At 38.6% G+C, this 23,148-nt stretch overlaps 1 protein-coding gene across 1 annotated transcript in view; it reads left to right on the forward strand.

The window, feature by feature from the left end:
* Positions 1-23,148, forward strand: part of WWTR1 (WW domain containing transcription regulator 1) — a 181,416-nt gene that overhangs the window by 64,473 nt on the left and 93,795 nt on the right. The gene's annotated exons all lie outside the window — the stretch shown is intronic.

Raw genomic sequence — 23,148 nt, forward strand, 5'->3', positions numbered from 1 at the left:
TTTCTCACCTCCCATCCCACTTTTCATTCCCTTGCAATTTGACTTCTGTTCCTACCAAATGAAACTGACAAATTGTTGATGATCTCTTGTTGAGAAATCCAAAGGTCTTCTCTCAATCCTTATTCCTCAGGGATACTTCTATAGCATTTGCTTCTGTTTACCACCCCTTCCTTTGGATTCTCTCTTCTAAATTTTCCCAACTGCTGATTTGGTTTCTTTCCTATCTATCCAACCTCTCATTCTAATTCTAATTCACTGGTTAGAAAATTATCTAGCTCCCATCCCCTAGGCCCTTCCCCAAGGCTCTGTCCTAAACTCTCTACTTTCTAATCTCTATGCAATCTCATCTGTTTCCATTGATTTATCTCTTATCTCTGTTTATGTCCAGTCCTCCTCTCCCTTCTGAGTTTGTCTATCATCTCTAACTTCTTGCTGAATATAGGTATCTTAGGAGAAAAGCTGTTTTCTATTTTATCTCCCATTTCTGAAGGGTATCACCATCCTTCTGAAAGTCTAAGTTCACAAACAGAATCATCTTCAACTGTTCACTCTTCTCGTCCAGTTAATTGCCATATCTGGTTGATTCCATCTCCACCTTACTCTTATCCATCACCTTCTCTTCATTTACACCACAATAGCTCTAGCTGAGGCCCTGATTACTTCACCTGGACTATTGCAAATCTTTTGAATGGCACACTCTGCCTGAAATCTCTCTCCTCACCAATCCATTCTCCTTATTGCTACAAAGGTGAATTTACTAAAGGGCTCTTTACTCCTCTCCTCAAGAAGTTTCAGTAGCTCCCTCTTGCATTTAGGATAAAAAAAAAAACCCAAACAACAAAACTCTTTGGCACATAGAATCCTTCCTAATTTGCCTGCAGCTTGTATTTCAAGATTAATTATGCATGCTCTTCCTCATGTACTCTTTTCCAGTCAAACTGGTCTCCTTGCTGATTATGGTTTATTAGATTACATGTTCCACCTCTGAGTGTCCATAGGCTGCCCCTCATCACTGATATTCTCTCCCTCCTAACCACATTTTGGAATTCCTGATATCCCTCAAGGTTCAATTCAAAAAGCTCTTTCAAGAAGCTATTACTGATTTCCCTCAGCATTTGCTACTATATATCCTTGGTTTGCTTATCTGGCGTGGTATCCATTCCAGTACCTATTTCTTTGTTACTGTATCCCTATTTTCTTTGTACCCTCAGCAGCCAGCAGAGTGCCTTGCACAGAGTGGGTATTTAGTTGAATTGAGGTTAGACCAGATGGTCTGGAAGGATTCCTTCTAGCTTGAACATTCCCTTGATATAGATTCATTTGGAAGAGGTGGGTTTTATTGTGCTTTGAAGCAAAGGAAGAATGTTATTTTATTTTATTTATTTTAGTGAGGCAATTGGGGTTAAGTGACTTACCCAGGGTCACACAGCTAGTAAGTGTTAAGTGTCTGAGGCCGGATTTGAACTCAGGTACTCCTGACTCCAGGGCTGGTGCTCTACCCACTGTGCCACCTAGCTGCCCCAAGAACGTTATTTTAAATATTTTTCCTTGTCTTAAAAATGACTTGAATATTTTTTTTTTCTAGAACCTGAGAATTTTCCTTAAGTATGGGGCTGAGAAGAGATGAAGGATTTATGGAGATGATACTGACTTAAAATAGACATTTCATAACTTGTCAAATACTTTATTAAGTTTAACATGCAGCAGGGAGTCAGTTTTGAATTCCCCTGTCTGTACCAACCTCATTTCCCTGTAGGCCTGCTAAGCCTTTCTTGGGATTGAGTTGGTGAAGTGGTTTTGTTGACATTGTTAGTAAATCAGAGCATTGTGGGTTGGCTGTTGTCAATTCAATTCAGCAGACATTAAGCACCTACTACATGCAAGGCATGTATTAGGAGAGCTGCCTCTAATTAACATTAGGAAATTTCTGAAATGAAACCTTCACTTGTGTTTTTCTTTGTCTACCATATGCCTTAAACCTGCCAAAAGGAATTCTGAAAAAGCCTTGTCTGTCTTTTGGATGGCTTGGAAAATGTGGTTTAAAGTGCTCTTATTTATATCACTGTAGTTTTTAATTTTTTTCACCCTAGAAACGGAATTCTTCTTATAACATTTTTTAGCTTTGAAAAAAAAAATTCCTGAAGCACATCACATCTCAGATTGGGTTATTAGCACCGTATCATAATTGGCTACATTTTTTTTCCCTCTTGATTAAGTTGCATTTCAATTCCTGGTCCTATTTTAAAAAATCTTGAATTAGGTCTAGTGTGCATCAATGCAGAACTGTCACCCTCTTTCAGCTGAGGTCAATTAGCAGCTAGCATACACTGTTTCTTTATTTTGGAAAGGTTTTTCTTGGGCAAAGACTTCGTTCTTTTAACCAGATCCTGCTTTTCATCTGTTTTTGATGGCAAAAGACCATATTTCCCAGCCATTTGCAAACAGCGACTGTCTGGCAGGATTTCCTGGATACATGGCCAGTTACAATTGTTAAGTCCAACTTTCTGAACTTCAATGATTAGCCTAGTTATTTGTACTGTTGTTTTCTTCCATGGGAACTAATCAGCTTATCATTTGGAGAAAAGAAAAAGGGTCCAAGAATAACCTGCTAATTGAAACTGTTGCTGTCTTCCTTCTTATTGATTCTATTGATTCCAGTAAATTGGAAACAAATCTATCTTCATAATGTAACAAAATAAAAACCAGAAAATAATGAAAAAGTCTCTCTAATGAATTTTTCTATAGAGTTGATCTTGGAAGCTACAAGTTTGAAATACAGTACTTGAGTGGTTGACTGCTCCAAGGAAGGTTGTAAATTGACACTCACAGTAAAGTGTTAAGAAATCCTGGAATCAATGAAAAAAAAATATGCCAATAGATATTTTCAAAGACACCCTTGTGGAAATGGCAAAGATTAACAAATATGCTTTCAAGTATTTAAAAACAAAAATGAGTTTAACCTTTTGATTATTTCGGAGCCCCCTAGAGCTATAGGAAAAGATTCCAGTTTCTTTCTGTTTCCAAGAACATTTCTGGTTTATTTATATATACATTTCAGTTTCCTAGATGGCAGCATGAAAATAATATAAGACCTAAGGGAAGGGACAGCTAGGTGGCGCAGTGGATAGAGCACCGGCCCTGGAGTCAGGAGTACCTGAGTTCAAATCCGGCCTCGGACACTTAACACTTACTAGCTGTGTGACCCCGGGCAAGTCACTTAACTCCAATTTCCTCATTATAATAATAATAATAATAATAATACCACCTAAGGGAAGCAGGATGAAGTAGTTGAGGGAATCTGAGATTTAGAGCCAAAGGATATTTGTTCAGATCCTTGCTCTGTTCCTTATTATCTGGGTGATATTGGGTAAATATCTTGACCTCTCTGGGCCTCAGTTTCCTTATTTGTAAACTCATTTCTTGTTGTGAGTAAGGCATGAGAATAAACATGCTATATATGCTGGGGGCTTATTTGATTATTGTGATTTCTTTGAAAATGAGGAAAACACATCAGATGTTGTAATCTGATGTTTGGTTTTAAAAATAATAAGTTGCCTTGACTTGTCAAATTTCTATTCCTTTGAGTAACTACTGACCCATTCATTGCTACCGGACCACTTAGCCTTGCTTAGGGTCATAGACTCAGAGGTATAGGGATATGGACTAGATCCAGGATTTAATTGATAAAGAAATTTCCTGGGTGAGGAAACTCACTTTACCAATGCAGGCCAGTATTTAGGTGGTGCAGTGGGTAGAGTGCTGGGCCTGGAGAGATGAAGACCTGATTTCAATTATAGCCTCAGTTATTAGTTGTGTGATCTTGGGCAAATCACTTGATCTGTTTCCCTCAAATTTAAAATAGGAATGATAATAATAATAATAATAACAACAACAACAGCAACAATAATAATAATAGCACTTACCTCACAGGCTTGTTGTGAAGGCGAAATGAGATAATATGTGTAAAGTGTTAACACAGTACTTGGCACATAGTAGGTGCTATATAAATGCTAACTATTATTATCAAAATCATTGTGCTCACCTAGAACCAATGTTGTTTGTCCTTCATTTTCTAAGAGGATCAATGACGTTACAAAGTGATGACTCAACTTGCTTATAGAGATTAAATGGTTTTCCTGGATGGCTTGCTATCTATTATACCATGTTGCCTCTCAGATTAATAAGGGACCTTAATCTAAATTTAAGTAAATGGGGAACATACTGGTCTGACTGGTAATCATTTGTGATTTCATTGCAATAGCATATTTCAGTAAAAGTGTCAGTACTACTGAGTTTGGACAATCCATGTATTTGACCACCTCTAGAAAGAAGGTCCCTAGCCCCTTGTTACCACCAACTACTTATGATCATCTCCAAATGTCATAGTTATCGCTTCCACATCACACCTTCCCCCATTGCAGTTTAGCAATTTTACAGAAGCCACAGACAACAGCCGAAGGCCAGCAGATGAGAAGAAAAAGTTTAGAAACTCATAAAATATAGGCATAGGGGCAGCTAGCTGTGTGACCCTGGTCAAGTCACTTAACCCCAATTGCCTCAATAAAAATAAATCAATAAATAGAATAGAGGTATAGTATTGTGTGATGTAAACATTTTGGGGGGGGCAGGGCAATGAGGGTCAAGTGACTTGCCCAGGGTCACACAGCTAATAAGTGTCAAGTGTCCGAGGCCGGATTTGAACTCAGGCACTCCTGAATCCAAGGTCTGTGCTTTATTCACTGCACCACCTAGCTGCCCCCTAATGTGAACATTTTATCTTTTAATGCCATAATAATTCAAACTTCTTCTCTGGTACAAAGGGAAGGCCAATAAATTTTAGGTGGATTTTCCAGATCGGGGATGGGGGGGCACTATCCCCCTAACCCCAAGATGTGGAAGGGATAACTTTAATTACAAATGGGTTGGATTTTCCTTTTATTAGCTTAATTCTCTGAGGTTGGCATTCAAAACATCACCTACATTTTTCTAAGGAAATGACAAGAAATAGCCCCTTCTGTCATTGTTCAGGCTTGGAACAATACCAGAAGCATTCTCTACCCTCCCCCCCCCCCATTATTGAGTTTTCATTTTTCTGAATGGGAGTGGGAGGAAGCAGGACTACTGTGATGGTAAAGAGAGAAAAATGAGAGGGACTTCGTCATTTTTTTTATTTGGGTTTTTAAAGCAGTGAATGCAACAGCTCTGGCTGAAGAAAAGGTGTTGTTATCTTGCTGGAGTGAAGACCCACTTCAGATCCTAGAATGGCTGTCAAATCCCACCTTCTCTTTGAAGCCCAGAGTTTGAATCACATTCTTTCAGAAACTCAATGAGATAGGAGTGCCTCTCAGAATTCAGCCACCTCTCCCCAGCTGGGATTGGACCGAAGAATGGGAATCTCTGGCTAGTTTGCTGCTGACAAGCCATCCATGAAGAGCCCAGGCCCTTGATCATTGTGGGATGGCTGTAGGAGTGGGTGGTAAGAGGGAAGGGGACAGAATTTATGCACATTAAAAATCAGAGGGAGGGTGCCAGAATTTCTATGTCTCTCTTGCACAAAAAGTCTTACAGAAATTCAAGAGCATAATCTTGATCCACACTTAAAAAAAAGTCTTAAATGTTTATTTCTTTTCTCAAGAATCGGAGCATTTCTTTTTCAATGTCACACACACACACACACACACACACACACACACACACACACACGAGAAGATTTATCTTCCACAAAATTACTACAGAACACGCAGTCTTCAGGCTCTGTTCCTTCCTTTGATTCCTCCGATGAAATGAGTTCCTTCTGGTAACCTGACATGCTGCTGAGAAACAGAGATAATAATCTATATTTATCTGGGGAGCTATGCCTATGTGGCTGGCCTGCTTAACTCTGGGGACCAATGGAGCATGGTTTATTGTGACTATCACAAACATAGGTTTTGGTATCAGGGACTGTAGAAAACAAACAACCAATTTTTTTTTCTTCTACATCTGCACAGTGGTAGGCATCAAACATTTCTAATTAAATATAGAGATATCCTACTTTGTGGAAAGCTTGAAGTGAAAGATCTGCTTTTGTAAAAGAGATAAATTAGGGGGTGGCTCATAAAACCTCATATTTAGAATTGGGAAGGGACTTAAAGGCACTCTATTCCAACCTTTCCCTCCCCCCTCTGTAAATGAAGGAACTGAGGTCTAGAGCAATTAAATAAGGTTATAAACTGGAAACGGCAGAGCTAGCATTCAAACCCACATCTCCTCTGCATTGATCTTTAGTTTAATTTGATTTTCTTTTACAATGTCTTTTGAAAGGGCTATCTTTACATAAAGAACACAATTTAAAAATACTCACAAGGAGGATTATTATCTCTACAAAATCTATGGTTTCCTTTTGTGATTTTAGAATTTAAAACCTTGGCACATAGTAGGCAATTAATGTTTATTAACTGACTGGTACAAGGCTTTTGATCTGTTTTGTAGAATACTAAGTGAGATTTTTTTAGTTCTAAAAATTTGGGGATTTTTTTTTTGCGGGGCAATTGGGGTTAAGTGACTTGCCCAGAGTCACACAGCTAGTAAGTGTCAAGTGTCTGAGGCTGGATTTGAACTCAGGTCCTCCTGAATCCAGGGCCGGTGCTCTATCCACTTCGCCACCTAGCTGCCCCTGGGATTTTTTTTTTTTTAAATCATGTACATTGCCCAGTATAGCTCTCTCTCTTCCAGAGAGGCTGTATAACAAAAAGGAAAAAAAGAGCAAAAAATTTTCAGCAAAACCAACACATCTACTGAGTCTGACATTGTATGCAATGTTCCACTCCACCTCCAGACCCCTCTCCTCAGTAACAAAGGGGGGAGGAGTAAATGGGATAATTAAAAAAAAAACACAAACCCGTTTATTTTTAGAAAAGATAATGGAAAGTTAATTGAAACCTTATTGACAATTCTTTGTCATAAGGAATATCTCTGGAAGAAATTTAGATGACATGAAAATAAAAACTTTCAATAAAAATCTATTTAAAAATAAATCATTAATAAGTCAGAAGCCCGGGTCTAGAATATAAGATCTATTGTGTACTGGAGGGAAAATGGTTTTCTTGATGAAAATTGCAAGACATTTTGGGGTCCAGTTCAGCAAATGCACATGTATTATGTTATTGCTGTTGTCATTTGTAATGAAATCTAAATTCTCTTGCTTTTCAAGGGCAGAGTGCTACAGTTAGTACACTGTTGCTACTTTTTGGTAGGTTATAAGTGTTGGGACTGGAAAGTTGGGGCTCTGACATATTCTTTACCAGCCAAGATCTTATTTGAAGCTCCCAGGCTCTTTTTTTTTTTTCCGAAGGCAAAGAACACTCCAGAGAGATGAATTCCTTAAGGCCTTTGTGTTATCAGTTGGAAAGGCTGTCTGGGTAGTGCAGGAAACTGATAGCTTGTCATTGGGAAACCCATAGAACAACTGGGCTACACACTTGTAGGAACAGATTCCAGAGCTTCTGCTAGGACTCTGCCTGTCCTTTCTGGTTATTCTTTTTAATACGGTTTAGAGGTGGAGAGCAGGCAAAAAGGAGGGGCAAAACTTTTCCTTTTTATTTATTAAAAATTAGTTTTTATTCAGAATTAGAGAAGCACAGAGCTAAAAAGGGACATCAAAGTGGTAGAGTAGAAAAAAGTCACAGTCAGAGCTAGGTTCGAATCCCAGTGCTTGTGGGATCTTGGGAAGGCATTTAACCCCTTCTTGTCTCAGATTTCCTTATGAATAAAATGAGGGGGTTGGCAAATGCCTTGAGGTTCTTTCTTGTGGTAAATTGCCAGATTCTATCATCTAGCTTAGTTTCCTACCTTCTGCCTATGGACGAATAGCTTGCAGTTCCTTTCCAATTCAAAATGGAACTTTTGAATTACTAGGATTGCAGAGAGGATTACTAGGGAAGCTGATTTTTACTAGGGGCACATTTTGCCTTTTTTCTTTTTAAAGAATACAAATATAAACCATCTTTTAAGTAAATAAAATAAACAGCAGTCTTGGAGCTGATCACAAAGATGTCCTGTCCACAGACCCACATCTTTTTCATTTGTTAGATAAATCCTGCTTTCAATCATTAAAATGAACAAAAATGTAGAGAAAGAGAAAGTTTCTTATTTAATGTTGCAAATAGCATCATGAGAGACCTCATCGACATACAAATGCTTTAAAATTGAGATACACTGTATATATTTTCACACACACCCAAGTTTCCCACAACAATGTCTCATAATGGTTTCCTTTCAATGGTTCTAACCCCTCCCTTTCTCAAGAATTGGGATTGCATCCAAACGCTAAAGGTTAAGTTATCAATAGAACTCAAAGGGTGTTTTGTCTCCATTTGTATCACTAGTTTAATGTTTTTTAAGTCTATAGCATATACTGACAATGGAATCAGTCAATTACAGGGAAGCTTAGCAAGACATTCTCAAAAGTTCTCTTCCCAGCAGTGAACAGTGTTGAAACTAATTCAGGAAAAAAGAGCAATTCTTTTCACTGAGGGAAATTATTTTAATTAGTGGCTCCCATAGTATAATAAATAGCTAAACAATTCTGAAACATCTCCACTTTAGGACAAGTAATTAACAGTGAACTTGAGGTAGGAAAAAATGGGGCCTAGGGTGTAAGCAATTAAGCACAAATAATTACATCGTAACCTCCTTGTTAAAGTTTCATGATACATTAAGAATAAGAGAAAAAAAAAACCAAGTGTCTTGTATGCTATTAGGGGAGATGGAGATAGGCAGCTAGTTCTGCAGTCATGGAGGAGTTTGGGTTTGCTGCTTTATTTTTATCCTCTGGAAAAGAGTAAAATGAATAATGGAGATTTTTTTTTAAATGGCTACTATTTATATGATGTTTACTATTGTGCCAGGCATTATGTTAAGCTTTTTACAAATATCTCATTTGATTCTCTTTAAAAAAATTTTTTTTTAATTTGAATTTTTTTTTTTGCATTTGATTCTTACAACAATCCTTACAACAAAGAGGTAGGCGTTATTATAATCCCTTTTTTTTACGGTTGAAGAAATGGAGGCAAAAATATTAAATGACTCGCCCATGGTCACACAGCTAGTGTCTGAGGCTAAATTTGAATTCAGATGTCCCTTACTTCAGGCTCAGCTACTGTGGTGCCCCCTAGCTGTTTCTTTGACGTTTTGTTTAGTTGTTTTTCAGTCCAGTCCAACTCTTTATGTCTTGGCAAAGATACTGGAGTAGTTTGCCATTTCCTTCTCTAGCTCATTTTACAGATAAGGGCACTGAGGCAAACAGAATTAAGTGACACACTTGAACTCACAAAGATGAGTCTTTCTGATTTTGGTACTTTATCCATTGTGTCATCACTGTGGCCTTTTTTTGGAGATAGATATCGATATATGGATGTTGCAAGATAATGGAGTGATTGAGTGGAAGAGGTTGAGATGTCCCAATTTGGACTTTCTAACTATTTCACAAGGGACTGGAATTTTGAAGATTCCCTGGAACAAATTAGGTCACCCAGCTTCTCCTCCCTTCATGTCTGTTGTTTTGTCCCATCAGCTGGAACAGGCACAGACATTGGCAGTTCCATGATTTTTACAAGAAAAATCATTTACCACCACTGATCTGATGTTCAGTGTGAATGAGTGATAACAGGGGCTCGGGAACTTGCTAAAGTTAGAAAGTTAGATCTAGCAGCTGTGTTAATTGCCTGGTGCTCCATGTACAACAGTTGTTTCAAGGGTATCAAGAGGAGCCACCCAGAGTGCTTTGCAACAGCTGTAAACATGAGCCAAAGGGAGCTAAGTTTATTATGAGTGCCAACAAGTATTTTGAGAGCACACTAAGAATAGATAGAAACAAGTTGTTGCATTTCTGAGCTATGGAGTTTAAAAGCTTCTAGGTAAAAGACAAAAAAAATTTTAATCTCTGTCTTTGAGATAAGGAAGCTTAACTTTTAAATAAGCTTGTTTTCTAGAACTTGCAGAAAGTTTTGGTAGCAGGGGAATATTGATGCGGACCCTCTTTATATTTCCCAACCTGGTATTGCACAGTATGGTTTGCCCAGGGTCTGTCTTCACCAATTGTCCATTCATTGTTCATTCTGAGAAGTTAGAGATGTAAACAGAGACTGTGTTTGTCATGAATTTCATACCCCCCAAAACATCTTAGCTTTTGGCTAACTTATTAGCAGTCAACTTGTAGCAAGAAAACCTGACCTGAGATATAATCAATTCAATACAAATAATTCCAACAAATCCCCTTGCCAAAGCTTCATGAAAGTTTCAGGATACATTAGTGAATGAAAAAGTAAGTGTCATACATTTGACATCTCCATGCTCTGACTGAGGCAATACATTAGTTCATAAGCTCTCATAAATCAAGAGTTAGAAGGGAGCTTGGAGACAGGTGATATCCCTAGTGTTGGAAAGGACCATAGAGGCCGGATGTCCAGGAAGATTAAATAACTTGAGGAGTGGCAGAGCTGGGGTTTGAACTCATGGCCAGTTTGAACTCCAAAGCCAGAAGGCTTTCCATACTGCCTATTTCTCAATAAGGATCACATAAGACATGGATCCTAGATTTATGAAATTTAAAATTTAAAATATGACACAAATACATATAATACAAAATTTTTCATATATATCATTTCTCTGTAGTTGTGGTTCTGAGAATTCATAGTAATCTGGACTCAGGATGAAAAGTATTGGGTAGTTCATGCCTAATACTGTTTGTAATAAATCTTTTTTTTTTTAAGGAAATAAAAGTAGCACTATTATGTTTAGTATGGCAGGGCTATTGGAGTCTGAGGCAACCTACTTGCAGAGATGTTTTGTTTTTTTTAAATCCCATGTTTCTTACCTATATCTTATGCTGATTCAGAATGTTCTAGATTGCCCTTGTGGCCTGCTGGCTGCTTTCACAAGATGTAATCTAACTTAATGCTTCCCTGAAGGCTGTACTCTATAGTAAAGATAAGTCGGCTACAGATGTCTTGTGGACTCTGAGGGGTGGGGGTGGAAATTGAGGAAGGTTGACTGGAAGAAGGGACCTTTGAGTGTGATTGGGAAGGATGAAGGGGAGAAGCAAAGAGTGGGAGAGAGAAAATCAGGATGAAGGGAACTGATATAGATGCATTTACCAGTTTGAAGCTCTTCTCTTTCAGCAAGTTCTGGGTAATAGTGTCCCCTCTTTCCTCATTCCCTCCAAATACTCCTTTCCCTCAAGACAAAAGGCTCAGAATTGGACCTTTAGCACACTTAACACCCAGGTTATGCACATAACTGATGAATGATGATGTTACCAAAAGAAATACTGAAGTTAGAGAGAGGAGGGGGTTTAGGAAGAAAGATGAGCTCAGTTTTGGCCATGTTGAATTTGAGGTGTGCTGGTGGGGGGACATCGGGGTAGAGATGTCCATCCTGTCCCTCGAGATGGAGATCGAGGTCAAGAGCAAAGAGCAGGAGTAAAAGGCTAATGATCATGTGTTGCCAAGGCTGGAGAGAATAGCTACAAGGAAGGAGCCCTTACCAATGGTAAACCCTACAGATGGTCTACACACATTCTCATACTATGCATGGTAGGCCTGATAGCATTCTGATAAGGGGAATGAAGTAAGATACAGAGTTATGGGAATTGATTCCACGAAGTCGTTCTCCCCCCAACCCCCCACCTTCATTTCCTCCATTGTTTCAAGTTGTTTTCACTAATCCCTGAATATTTTTCAGGCTAAGGCTTTCTCGATTGGTAGACCACCTTATCTTAATATCCTCTTCAACTCTGAAGAGAGAAAAGCCAGGATTTGAGGAAATATTTGGAGCCAAAATAAGAAACAACAGTCAATGTGTATCGGTAGCCTTACATCACTTCCCTGTTTGTAATGTTAGAATTTCCTTCTCAAAAATGTTTCAGCTTAATCAAAGTTAATCTACATGTCTGACTATACAGCCATTTGTCCTTTTCTCAGTGAGTAATTAAAATATTTAAACACAAATGAGACTTATGGATATGTACAGGTATGTATACACCATCAATCTGAATGAAGTTGGGTTTTTTTTTTTTTTAAAGTCTTCATTTGATCATTAGCAAATTAGAAATGGTGCAATCACTATTTTGTCAGGCAGGCAAGGCACACTGTCCAGTGGATCAGCTATTGCTTCTAATGATGTTGTTCAGTCATGCCTGACTTTTCATGACCCCATTTGAGATTTTCTTGGCAAAGATACTAGAGTGGTTTTCCATTTTCTTCTCCAGCAAATTTTACAGATGAGGAAACTGAGGCAAACAGGGTTAAGTAACTTGCCCACGGCCACACAGCTACTAAGCATTGGAGGCTGGATTTGAACTCACTCAGGTCTTTTTAACTCCAGGCTCAGGGCTCTATCTGCTGTGCTACCTCACTGGAGATATTTTTAAATGGTAGCTCTCTCAGATACCTGGTTCCAGTGTGAAGTTCCTTCTATCAACTATGATAGACTTCTTAGAAGAAGCTTTGTTGATGTCTTTTGCTTTTACACCATAGTCATTTCCAGATATACCTGGTCTCCAGACCTTTGAATAAGAATAGCAATAGTTACCATTTATTATTGCTGTAAGATTTGCAAAGCACTTTCTATATTTTATCTCATTTCATTCTCCCAACAACCCTGAGCAGTAGATACACTTATCCCCATTTTACAGAGGAGGAAACTAAGGTCCAAAGAAATTAAGTGACTGGATCAGACTCACATAGCTAATAAATGTTTGAGCCTGGATTTGAACTTAAGTCCTCTTGGCACTGGGTCCAACACTCTATCCACTATGCCATGATAAATGTAACAGTTTGTGTATGCTAGGTTATGTAATATCCCTTCACCCCGGAAATTAAGGGAGGTAGGTTTTATTCTCTGATCCTCTGGGACCAAGATTGGTTTTTATAATTTGAGAGTTTAGCTACCTTCCAGTGTTATTTTTATTTATATTTCTGACTTTTTTTTTTTTGCTAACCGAAAATATTTTCTCTATACATTTGAACAAATTGGCATTTAGTTTCTCTAGCAAGACTTTTTCATTTTGTTTTTTCTTCCTTCCTTCCTTCCTTCCTTCCTTCCTTCTTTCTTTTTTGGGTGGGGCTAGTAAATGTCAAGTGTCTAAGGCTGGATTTTAAATTCAGGTCCTCTTGAATCCAGAGCCGATGTTTTATCCATTGTGCCACCTAGCTGCCCTCTTTTTGGTTTTTAATGCAAAAATCTGTATGAATGGCTTGTTTAAATATAGGCATAGATAGATATGATCTGAGGAAGAGAAAGGCCATTTCTGCACTACCTGGAGAAAGGGGTGGGCGAGGAGCATGACAGCCGAGGATGGACAATCTCTCCTCCAGTTTTCAGTAGAGTTACATCTAACTGCTTCTCCTTCCCTCAAACATCTTTGGCCAGGAGGTCTTCAGGTCTAGTTCTGAAGCAAAACAACACCCCTGGGGTAGCCCTTTTATTTTACCAGCCTATCTCTTCTCCAGCATATCTCTACCAAACAGCTTGTCTCATGAAAGACCATTACAAATAGCAAGTATGGAGTAAATCCATTTGTCCAAGCAATAAAAACAACAACAAGAAGGACTACTACCAGAGAAATTCTATAGATTTGAGTATATTTGGAAAAACAGAGTAAATGAGCCCTTCAGCTGGGAGTAAGATAAGATCTTCCTTCAAAGCAGAAGGAGAATGATCTTGCCCAGGGAAGGGCCTCCCTCTGCAGTCTCTTGAATTGTAGGCTCTGGAGATCAGAAAAATGATAGGGCCTGGCTTCTCCTGGCTTGGAGGGCTGCAACCCAGCATTAGGAGGCTGGGCTGCATCTTCTGGAACTTCTTTCTCCAGATTTCCCACAGTGACTCAGACTGAAGTAAGCCCTTGTGAGTTTCTTACGGGAGGTACAGAGTGTCAGGCTTGAAGGGAAGCTGGGTTACAAATTTAAGTTTTGGAATTGCTTCTTCTGTTCCTTGTCTATGAGTCTTTGTCATTTTCAGACATAATTACCCCTAGTCATAATCAGTTACAGCTGATTTACTTACTCAATGGTGTTGTCTTTCCTGCTCCAAGAAAATAAGATCAACCAAATTCTCTTCTCATAATGTCTCATTTGAACTTATAAATATATTTTTTGTTGATTCTTATAGTGATATTAATGGAGAAAATTATATATATATATACATAATTGTAAATAAACATTCCATAAGAGGAGAATTATATATAGAGAAAATTAATATCCAAAATTATAAGGTGTTGCTTTCCTATGAGCTTTGATACTTTTAAAGTACTTTCACTTTTTCTTTTAGGCAATTAGGGTTAAGTGATTTACCCAGGGTCACACAGCTAATAGTATCTGAGGTCAGATTAGGGCTGGTGCTCTATCCATTGTGCTACCTAGCTGACCCCAAAATACTTTCACTTCTTCTGAGTAGTGTGTCCTTTTCTTTTTTAATGCTTTCAAGAGAAAAACAGAATTCTTACCTGCTACCTAGAAATGGTAGAGTGCAGAGAGCATTGAAGAGATAGAAATAGGTAATTCCAATTCTGTTTCTTTTCCATTCTTCCCCCCCCCTTCATTCTTTTTTTGTTTTTGTTTTTTGGGGTGAGGCAGTTGGGGTTAAGTGACTTGCCCAGGGTCACACAGCTAGTAAGTGTCAAGTGTCTGAGGCCGTATTTGAACTCAGGTCCTCCTGAATCCAGGGTCAGTGCTGTATCCACTGCACCACCTAGCTACCCCAAGATGCCCCATTTATTCTTTAGCATTTAAATATTGTTTATTTTGTTTTGACACAACAGACATTTCACTGCCCTCCAAAAAAAGCTCCTAAGTAACACCCCCCTCCTCAATTGTCCACAGAAAATGGGATGTAGCTTTTAACTTTGACACTTAGATTTCTCCAAAATACCATGCAGAGTTAAGCTATTTTACATCGAGAAAAAGCTTTAACTGTTATGGCCAATAGAACTGGCATTAAGATACCATAGGCCCAATCAGAATGCTTACTTAAATGTGTCAAATTCATGAAAAATAATCCTTTTAGAAGCAAGTTTCTAAAATTTTGTAAGATCTGGAATTCAGGTGTCAAGAAATTGTTATGAAGAATCACCAGTTTGTACTTTCAGTGTGATTTAAAATCCTAGAAGAGTACTGTGAAATGAAAATCAAGATTAAATACAAACACAGGATATTAATTTTATAAAATGTCCTCTTGTATCATTAGTGTAACATAAGATCCTGTTTTTAAAAAAAATCTACTTTAAAAAAAATGAATCATTATTAACTTGTCTCATCATGGTGTTGGGAGACCTTGGGTTCTAGAGAAGGCAGGATCTAACAGGTTCTACCAAAGCTTTGAAAGGCTTAGAGTAGTGACCTAGTGCTTGTCATTTGAGCATCAGGCCTTATCTCCTGAGGTTAGCCTCAGGAATTCTAGAAGATCATCTACCAAGCAGCAGAGGCATTTCTATCTGGTCAGTGGAAGGAATACTCACACCAAGGGGCTGCTGAAGTATCATGCAGTGAGAATCTTCATATTCTGTGGTGTGGATAACATGTAGTTTTATAGCATGCAAGTGCTGGAGGGGACCCTAAAGATTCTTTAGTATGATGCCTTCATTTTATGGGTGAGAAAATAGTGTCCAAGTGAGTAAGAGAGATGTGTTCTAGGTTGACACAACTAGGGATGTTGGATTTCATTCTAGCCTCATACTTTTTGGTTCTGTGACTACAGGTGAAATCACTTTATCGTTCTGGCTTCAGTTTTCTCTTCTGTCAAAACAAGTCCATAACACATACCTGTCTGTATCTTCTTCAGAGGTTTGTTGTGGGGGGGTCAGATGAGATAATAATGTATGTGAAGTGCAGGGCAGCTAGGTGGCACCATCATGCCCAGAGACCTGGCCCTGGAATCAGGAAGACTTGATCTTTTTGAGTTCAAATCTGACTTCGACTCTTTCCACCTGTGTGACCCTGGGAAAGTCATTTAACCCTACTTGCCTTAGTTTCCTCATCTGTAAAATAAGCCAGAAGAAAAAATGGCAAATCACATCAGTATCTGGGATCATGAAGAATTGCACCTTTAAATGCTATAATAATGTCAACTCATTCTTATGACTTATGAGCTCACAGGCTAAAAACACTGAAACCCAAGTGAAAATGAGTAAGTTTAGGGGTCAATTGATAGGCAGTATGGCTAAAGAGGGATTTCTGTCAAATTATGTACCCTCAGTTTCCTTCAGTTTTCTCTTCTGTAAAATAAGTGTGATAATAATAGCACCTACCTCCCAGAACTGTTGTGAGAATCAAGGAGATAATATTTTTTAAAAAGCACTTAGCACAGTGCTTAGCATGTGGGCACTAGGCTTTCTGGGTTGTGAGAAGTATTGCAAACTTTATTTTGAGAGTCACAAATATCTTCTTGATTCTTCCAAAATATTCATTTGTCCTTAACTTCGTTAAAGTGTATCCTCCTGTATGTTGAAGGGATTTAATTTTATCCATGAAAGGGGGCTTGGTAAACACAAATAACCTAAATAGAATCCACTGGAAGGTGATCACTGGAAAATGTCTTAGTAAAGGATTTAAGTGCAAATTAGCTATTCACTGTCTTGGGACAGTATAGATCACTAGCTTCAGTGTAATCACATGCCAGAATACAAGATACTTCAAATTAATCCTAAGGTCATTTTACTATTAACAAAAACAAATATTAGTAATAACAGCCAGCATTTACATAGTGTTTTTAAAAATTAATTATGCATAAATCCTTTTTTTTATCTGTTTCTTATAAGCAACATGTTTTTTTTGTTTTGTTTTGTTTTTAGTGAGACAATTGGGGTTAAGTGACTTGCTCAGGGTCACACAGCTAGTAAGTGTTAAGTGTCTGAGGCTGGATTTGAACTCAGGTACTCCTGACTCCAGGGTCGGTGCTCTATCCATTGTGCCACCTAGCTGCCCCATGTATTTTGTTTTCTAATACAGTCTGCTACCCTCTTCTGTTTTATAGTTGAATGCAACCCTTTAATATTTAAGTTTTGATGGTTAATTGTGTATTTTCCTCTACACTATCCTTATAAGTTTTTCTCCCCTCCCCTCCCCACATACCACTCCCCTCGAAAGATAAAGATAAAGGAGGTATTAAAAAAGGAAAAAATTGCTCAACTGGAGCAGTCTACAATTGAATTGATCTGCTCTCACTTTGCTTCTTCCTTCACCTACCCCAGATCCAGATCACTAGTTCTCATGTCTTCTTTCACTCCTTTCTTTACCTTCGGAAGCCCACCCTGAAGCTCTTTGACTTGTCTCTTACATAGTGTTTTGATGTTTGCAAAGCACTTTACATATCTCATTTGATCCTCACAACAATGGTTTCTGATAAGTGTTGTTATTATCCCCATTTTACAGGTAAGGAAACTGAGACAGGGAGAGGTTAAGTGATTTGCCCAGTTAAAAATATCTAAGGCAGAATCTTTTTTTTTTTAATAAAAGTATTTTATTTTTCCATTTACATGTAGAGATAGTTTTCAACATTTGTTTTAATTCTAAGGCAGAATCTTGATACTTATGTTGAATCCTTCATCCACTGTGGGACCATATATCCCTTTGATGAAATAAATGGAACTTCTGACTGTATTTCTAAAAATTAATTTTAAGAAGAGGAATGTAAGATATCACTAATGTCCCCCTTCATTGGGGGGTGAGGAACATTTAGTAATATGTTTTTATTCTGAAAACTTTCCTGTAAATCAAGTGAAACCATCAAGGTCCTTTTTGTTGTTGTTGTTGTTGTTGTTAACACAATCTCTAAAATCTGGATGAAGAAAGTGGAGTAACACTATCTCTCCTGAACAAATACTCAGATGGATTTGTGATTTTATCACGTGGCTATTCCCTCTCACCTTGAAGATTAGAAACCCATCCTTGCCTCCTAGTCCTATAAAGCAGGGCTTCTTAACCTTTTTCCACTCTGGACCCCTTTTTACCAGAGAAATTTTTACATGAATCTGGGTATATAGGGATATAAAATAGGTATACAAATCAAAAATTTTCATGACCCTTCATTCAGTTATATGACCCATATGGGGCCACAAGCCCCAGTTTAAGAAGCTTTGACATAAAGCACCATAAGAAAGCTATTATCCTTTTTATTGTCTTCTCTCTCCTCTTACTTTTCCCCTTTTGTGTTAGGATCGCATAATATTTACCAGTGGAAGATCCTCTAGTAATTGTATTGAGAGTCAGAGGGCACTTTAGAGACCATCTAATCCATTTCCCTCAATTGAGAGAACTGGGCTGCCAAAAGATCCTTCTTCAAAAATCATAGTTGTTGGGGCCACTAGGTGGCGCAGTGGATAAAGCACCAGCCCTGGACTCAGGAGGACCTGAGTTCAAATCCAGCCTCAGACACTTGACACTTACTAGCTGTGTGACCTTGGGCAAGTCACTTAACCCTCATTGCCTGCCCCCCTCCCCCCCAATGGTGAAGAAAAATCATCATTGTTGGTCTTCATTTTTGAAGAGGACCAATGATGTCATGGGGTGATGTCATGACTTGCATGTGAATTGGATTTAAGGTTAGAATTCAGGCCCTCTAACTCCAAATGTAGTGCTCTTGTTATAATACTAAGATGTCTAAGGCTTTGGAATATGTCTCATTTCTTACCAATCTTTAAAGATGACACTGGGTCTACCCTCTACACGGCCCCTTCCTAGAATATCTATAGGAGAGCTCAGAGAAATAAAGAGCTCCCTCTTCTGGAAGTCTGCTTTACAATGTGGCCCTCCTCCTATTTTTTGTAGTTCTTCTCCCTGCCCCCCCCCTTGTTATTTGAATGCAGTTTCAATTACTTTTCCTTGGCATTTATTTCTTTTAACAATTTATCTTTAGAGTTTCCCCCCCCCACTTCTTTTTTTGTTTTTTTGTTTTGTTTTGGTTTTTGCAGGGCAATGGGGGTTAAGTGACTTGCCCAGGGTCACACAGCTAGTAAGTGTCAAGTGTCTAAGGCCGGGTTTGAACTCAGGTCCTCCTGAATCCAGGGCCAGCGCTTTAACCACTGAGCCATCTAGCTGGGCCACCCCCCCCCACTTCTTTTTAGATCAAATGTAGTTTTTGTCCTAAAAGTCAATGCTTAATACTGAAAACAAATTGCAACTAGAAGAAGCAGAATGCAGAGGGGAGGCCAAACTCTAAGCAAATATTGTTCTGCGTCATCATCACTAATAAAAAAATAAGAACAAACAATGTTGTAACTGTGACTCAACTGAAGATTTGTCTCCATAGGAAAGGGTTTTGGTTTTCCCAGAAGATTGACTTTTAAAACAATTTTTATATCACAGTCATTTCCAGATATAATTTACTTTGCAATTAGCATCAAAATCGGGGTGGAGGGAGAGCACTTCTCAAAGACTGACTACAGCCTGTAAGTACATGCAATAGGTGACTCAACAGGGAAAGGGGAAGTGTCTCTTCATCTCTGTTGAAGCCAGAGAAGAAAAAGGTTTTCAAATAGCTTCATTTTAGGTCATGGCCCAGTAACCTTAGAGACACTGTTTTAAAAAAAGTATTTGAGCAAATCTCATCACATTCTTATGTAGGGGGCAGCTAGGTGGTACAGTGGATAAAGCACCAGCCCTGGAGTCAGGAGGACCTGATTTCAAATCCAGCCTCAGACACCTGACACTTACTGTGTGACCCTGGGCAAGTCACTTAACCCCAATTGCCTCACCAAAACAAACAAAAAAGATTCTTATGGAAAAGACAGAAAGATGAAGACTAGGTGCCAAGACAAGTTTAGTAAGTGCAAATGTAAAATCTTATGGTTAGTTTCACAAAGTAACTTTTTGGGTATGAGATGGAGGATACTTGGCTGGATATCGGTTTTTCTGGAGAAGATCTGAGTATGTTAATGGACCACAAGTTCAGTATGATTCAGGAAGGAATATATAGGACAAGGCAGCTTAGAAATCAAAAGGTATAGTGTCCAGGACTAGGGAGGTGATTGTTCTGATGTTTTCTGGTCTGGTTAAGCATATTGGAGTACTGTGTTCTGTACTGAATGCCACATTTTAGGAGGACATTTATAAGCTGGAGAGGATCCAAAGGAGCTCTGACTAGGATGGGGAAGGAAGGAAGGAAAGATGGGAGGAAGAATGGAAGGAAACAAGGAAGGAAGGGAAGAAGGAAGGATGAAAGGAAAAAAGGGAGGGAAGCAAGATGAGAGGAAGGAAGAAAGAAAGATACTGATTTATAAGCACCTACTTTGTACCAGGTTCTGTGCATAAACATCTCATTTGATCCTTCCAACCACCCTGGAAAGTAGGTATTATGACTATTATTCCCATTTTACATTTGGAAAACTGAGGCAAGGAGAGATGAAAATGATTAGTGGAAGATCAGTATATGTCTGAGTTTAGATTAGGGTTCATGTTGTAATAGCTGACATTTATGTGATATGTTCAAACTGCTTATTTCATTGGGACCTCACAACAACCCTGGGAAGTGGGTGCTATTACCTTTATTTTACAATTGAAGAAACTGAGGCAAATAGAGGTTATGGGACTTGACTAGGATCACTCAGCTAGTAAGCATCTTAAATAGGATTCAAATTCAGTCCTTTCTCACCCCAAATATCTAGTGTTTATTCATTATGCTTCCTAGCAGCCATATGAGGTTGGGCTAAAGAAACCACAAACGTTGAGTCTGAAGATGTGTTAACTGTTTCCAGGTATTTGAGGGACCATTGTTAGATTTATTCTGCTTGTTGGGTTTTTTTTTTTAAGTTTGAAAATTTTGTTTTTTATTCAAAATCATAAATAATGGTAGCATGGTTCAGACCATTTATTAGACATCTTATTTTTCAGTGACTTGTGAAGTTAAAGATTATATCTCTGAAGGTTTCTAAACACCCCAAGATAATATTGAGATCTTGATTGGTAGGTATGGCCTCTTTAATTTGTAGAGCATTGGAAATCCACAATGAAAGAACTTATATTTCTCTGCCATGTTTAGATTTATTTTACTTGTTTCTAGAGAAAAGAACTAGTAGGGTGGAAGTGGCAGAAGCACATTTAAAATGGATTTTGGAAACAATTTGGATCCTTACAAAAATGGAGTAGGTTGCTTGGCCTCTTGAAAGGTCTTCAAGCAGGCACTGGTTACCCACTAGTTATGTTGTGAAGGGATTTTTTATGAAAGTATATAATGGAATTTATAGCTTCCAAGGTCCTTTCTGGCCCTGGTATTTTGTGATTCAGTGTGACCGAGGTAGCTAGGACAACAATCAAATTTCCAGCCAGTCGTTCAATAAACATTTATTAAGAACCTACTATTTGCAGAACACTGTGCTAATCACCAGCGCTACAAAGAAAGGCAAAAGATGTACCCAGCTTTCAAGGAACTCGAAGTCTAAGGGAGCAAGAAACACACAAACAACTATGTAGAAACAAGAATTAATTCATTAATTAACAAGACGGGGTTAATTAGAAATAATTAGTGGAGAGCTTCAGCATTTAAATTGTTTTATTATAATAATAACTACCATTAGTGTGTTTACTCCTCCTTTTAGTGTGAGAAAAAGAATAACAAAAACCACTTTTCAATTTCGGCTCAGAGGATCCCTGGGTCCTGTGTAACCAATCCTGGCTGGGCCAGTTCCTTATCCTGTCATTGCCCTCAGGGAGTTGACATCTGAGTTGGTAAATGGCGTTTTCTCCCTGAGCATTATTAGACTATTCCTAGGAAATGACTGGTTTGGTCTAACATACACAAAATTGATTAAGGAGAACCTGGAAAGCAAAGGTCAGAGTTTTCCCAAGGATTTCTAGGTTTCTTGATGATGTTTATAGACATTAAGAATACATCGAGTGACTTGCCTAAGGCAAGGTCAGTATTCTATGCATGATCAGATATGCCAAACTCCCCCAGTTTGGTGTGCTGACTGCTGAGCAGGTTTGAGACAATTCGCATGGTTGAATGACTTAATGTCAAGGCCAACTTTGGCACCATTAAAAAAACCCCAAAAACCCAACCAAACACAAAAAACCAAACACAAAAAAACCCTCAAGAAATAGAGCCCCTGAACGAATCCTGTTAAGAAAACGCCATTTCCTCCGGCAATTATTATAGAGCATATCCTGTTTCATTTCTTAGAGTTCCCCTTTATGTCAATGGGAATTGTGTAGAGGTTTGGAGGCAGGATATGCCTCATCCTATGAAAGGGAGCAAATATGGTGGGTTGTGAAACTAAATTTAAACCCTTATTTGTAGTAAAGATATAATTAATATGATGGGTTCTTTTTTTAAAAAAAAGAAGGAAAATACAGCTGCAAGGGGAGGGTTATCCTTGTGATTTCCTTTAATAAAAAAAGAAAGAGAGGGAGGAGGGGGATGCAAACAAACACAAACAGCAGTGGGCACAGGCTCTCTTTCATGGCATCAATCAAAGATATTTCCAGCCTAATCTTTCTCCCCCAAACAATAAATGCTTCTCCTCTTCTGGATTAGGGGGAGAATGACAGCAATAACAGAAAGGCAGCCTGGAGTCTCCAGAGCTGACAGGTGGGGATCTCAGCCGGCCCTGGCTGCCTGTGATGTATTGACAGGGCCCAGGAATGATAGGCTCGGTTTGATCTGCCCACCACGAGGGTGGCTGCTGGTGGCAGTCACAATCTCTCCCCACCTCTCCTGTTCCTTCCAACAGCTGCGCCAGGCGGCTAGGAAATATTGCTTAATTATAGAATTTTCTTTGATCTTCTTGATCCCTTTCCTTACCATCTTTTTTTTTGTGTGGGGGGGGCTCCCTTGTTCCAACGGAGAGCCTTCTGGCGAGGCATTCAGAGCAGCCAGCTTTAGAGTGGCGCCGATCCTGCCCTCCCAGCATAGGCCTTGACAAGGCTTCAACCCGGAACTCCTCTTCTTGGATTGTTCAGAGATGCTAATTAGAAGTTTTAAGTCAATGGGTTCACTTATGGAATGCCGTCTTGGGGGATATATTTTGGTGTGTTGACCATAAGTCCTTAGTCATTCGTTTTCTTTTAGGGGAAGGGAAAGGAACAGGCATTTATTAAGTGCCTTGTATGTTCCAGGAACTAGGCTAAGCATCTTACAGATATCATCTTATTTGATAATTATTTTTATTTTATTTTATTT

This window comes from Dromiciops gliroides, chromosome 3, assembly GCF_019393635.1.
Source record: "Dromiciops gliroides isolate mDroGli1 chromosome 3, mDroGli1.pri, whole genome shotgun sequence".
Classification (NCBI taxonomy): domain Eukaryota; kingdom Metazoa; phylum Chordata; class Mammalia; order Microbiotheria; family Microbiotheriidae; genus Dromiciops; species Dromiciops gliroides.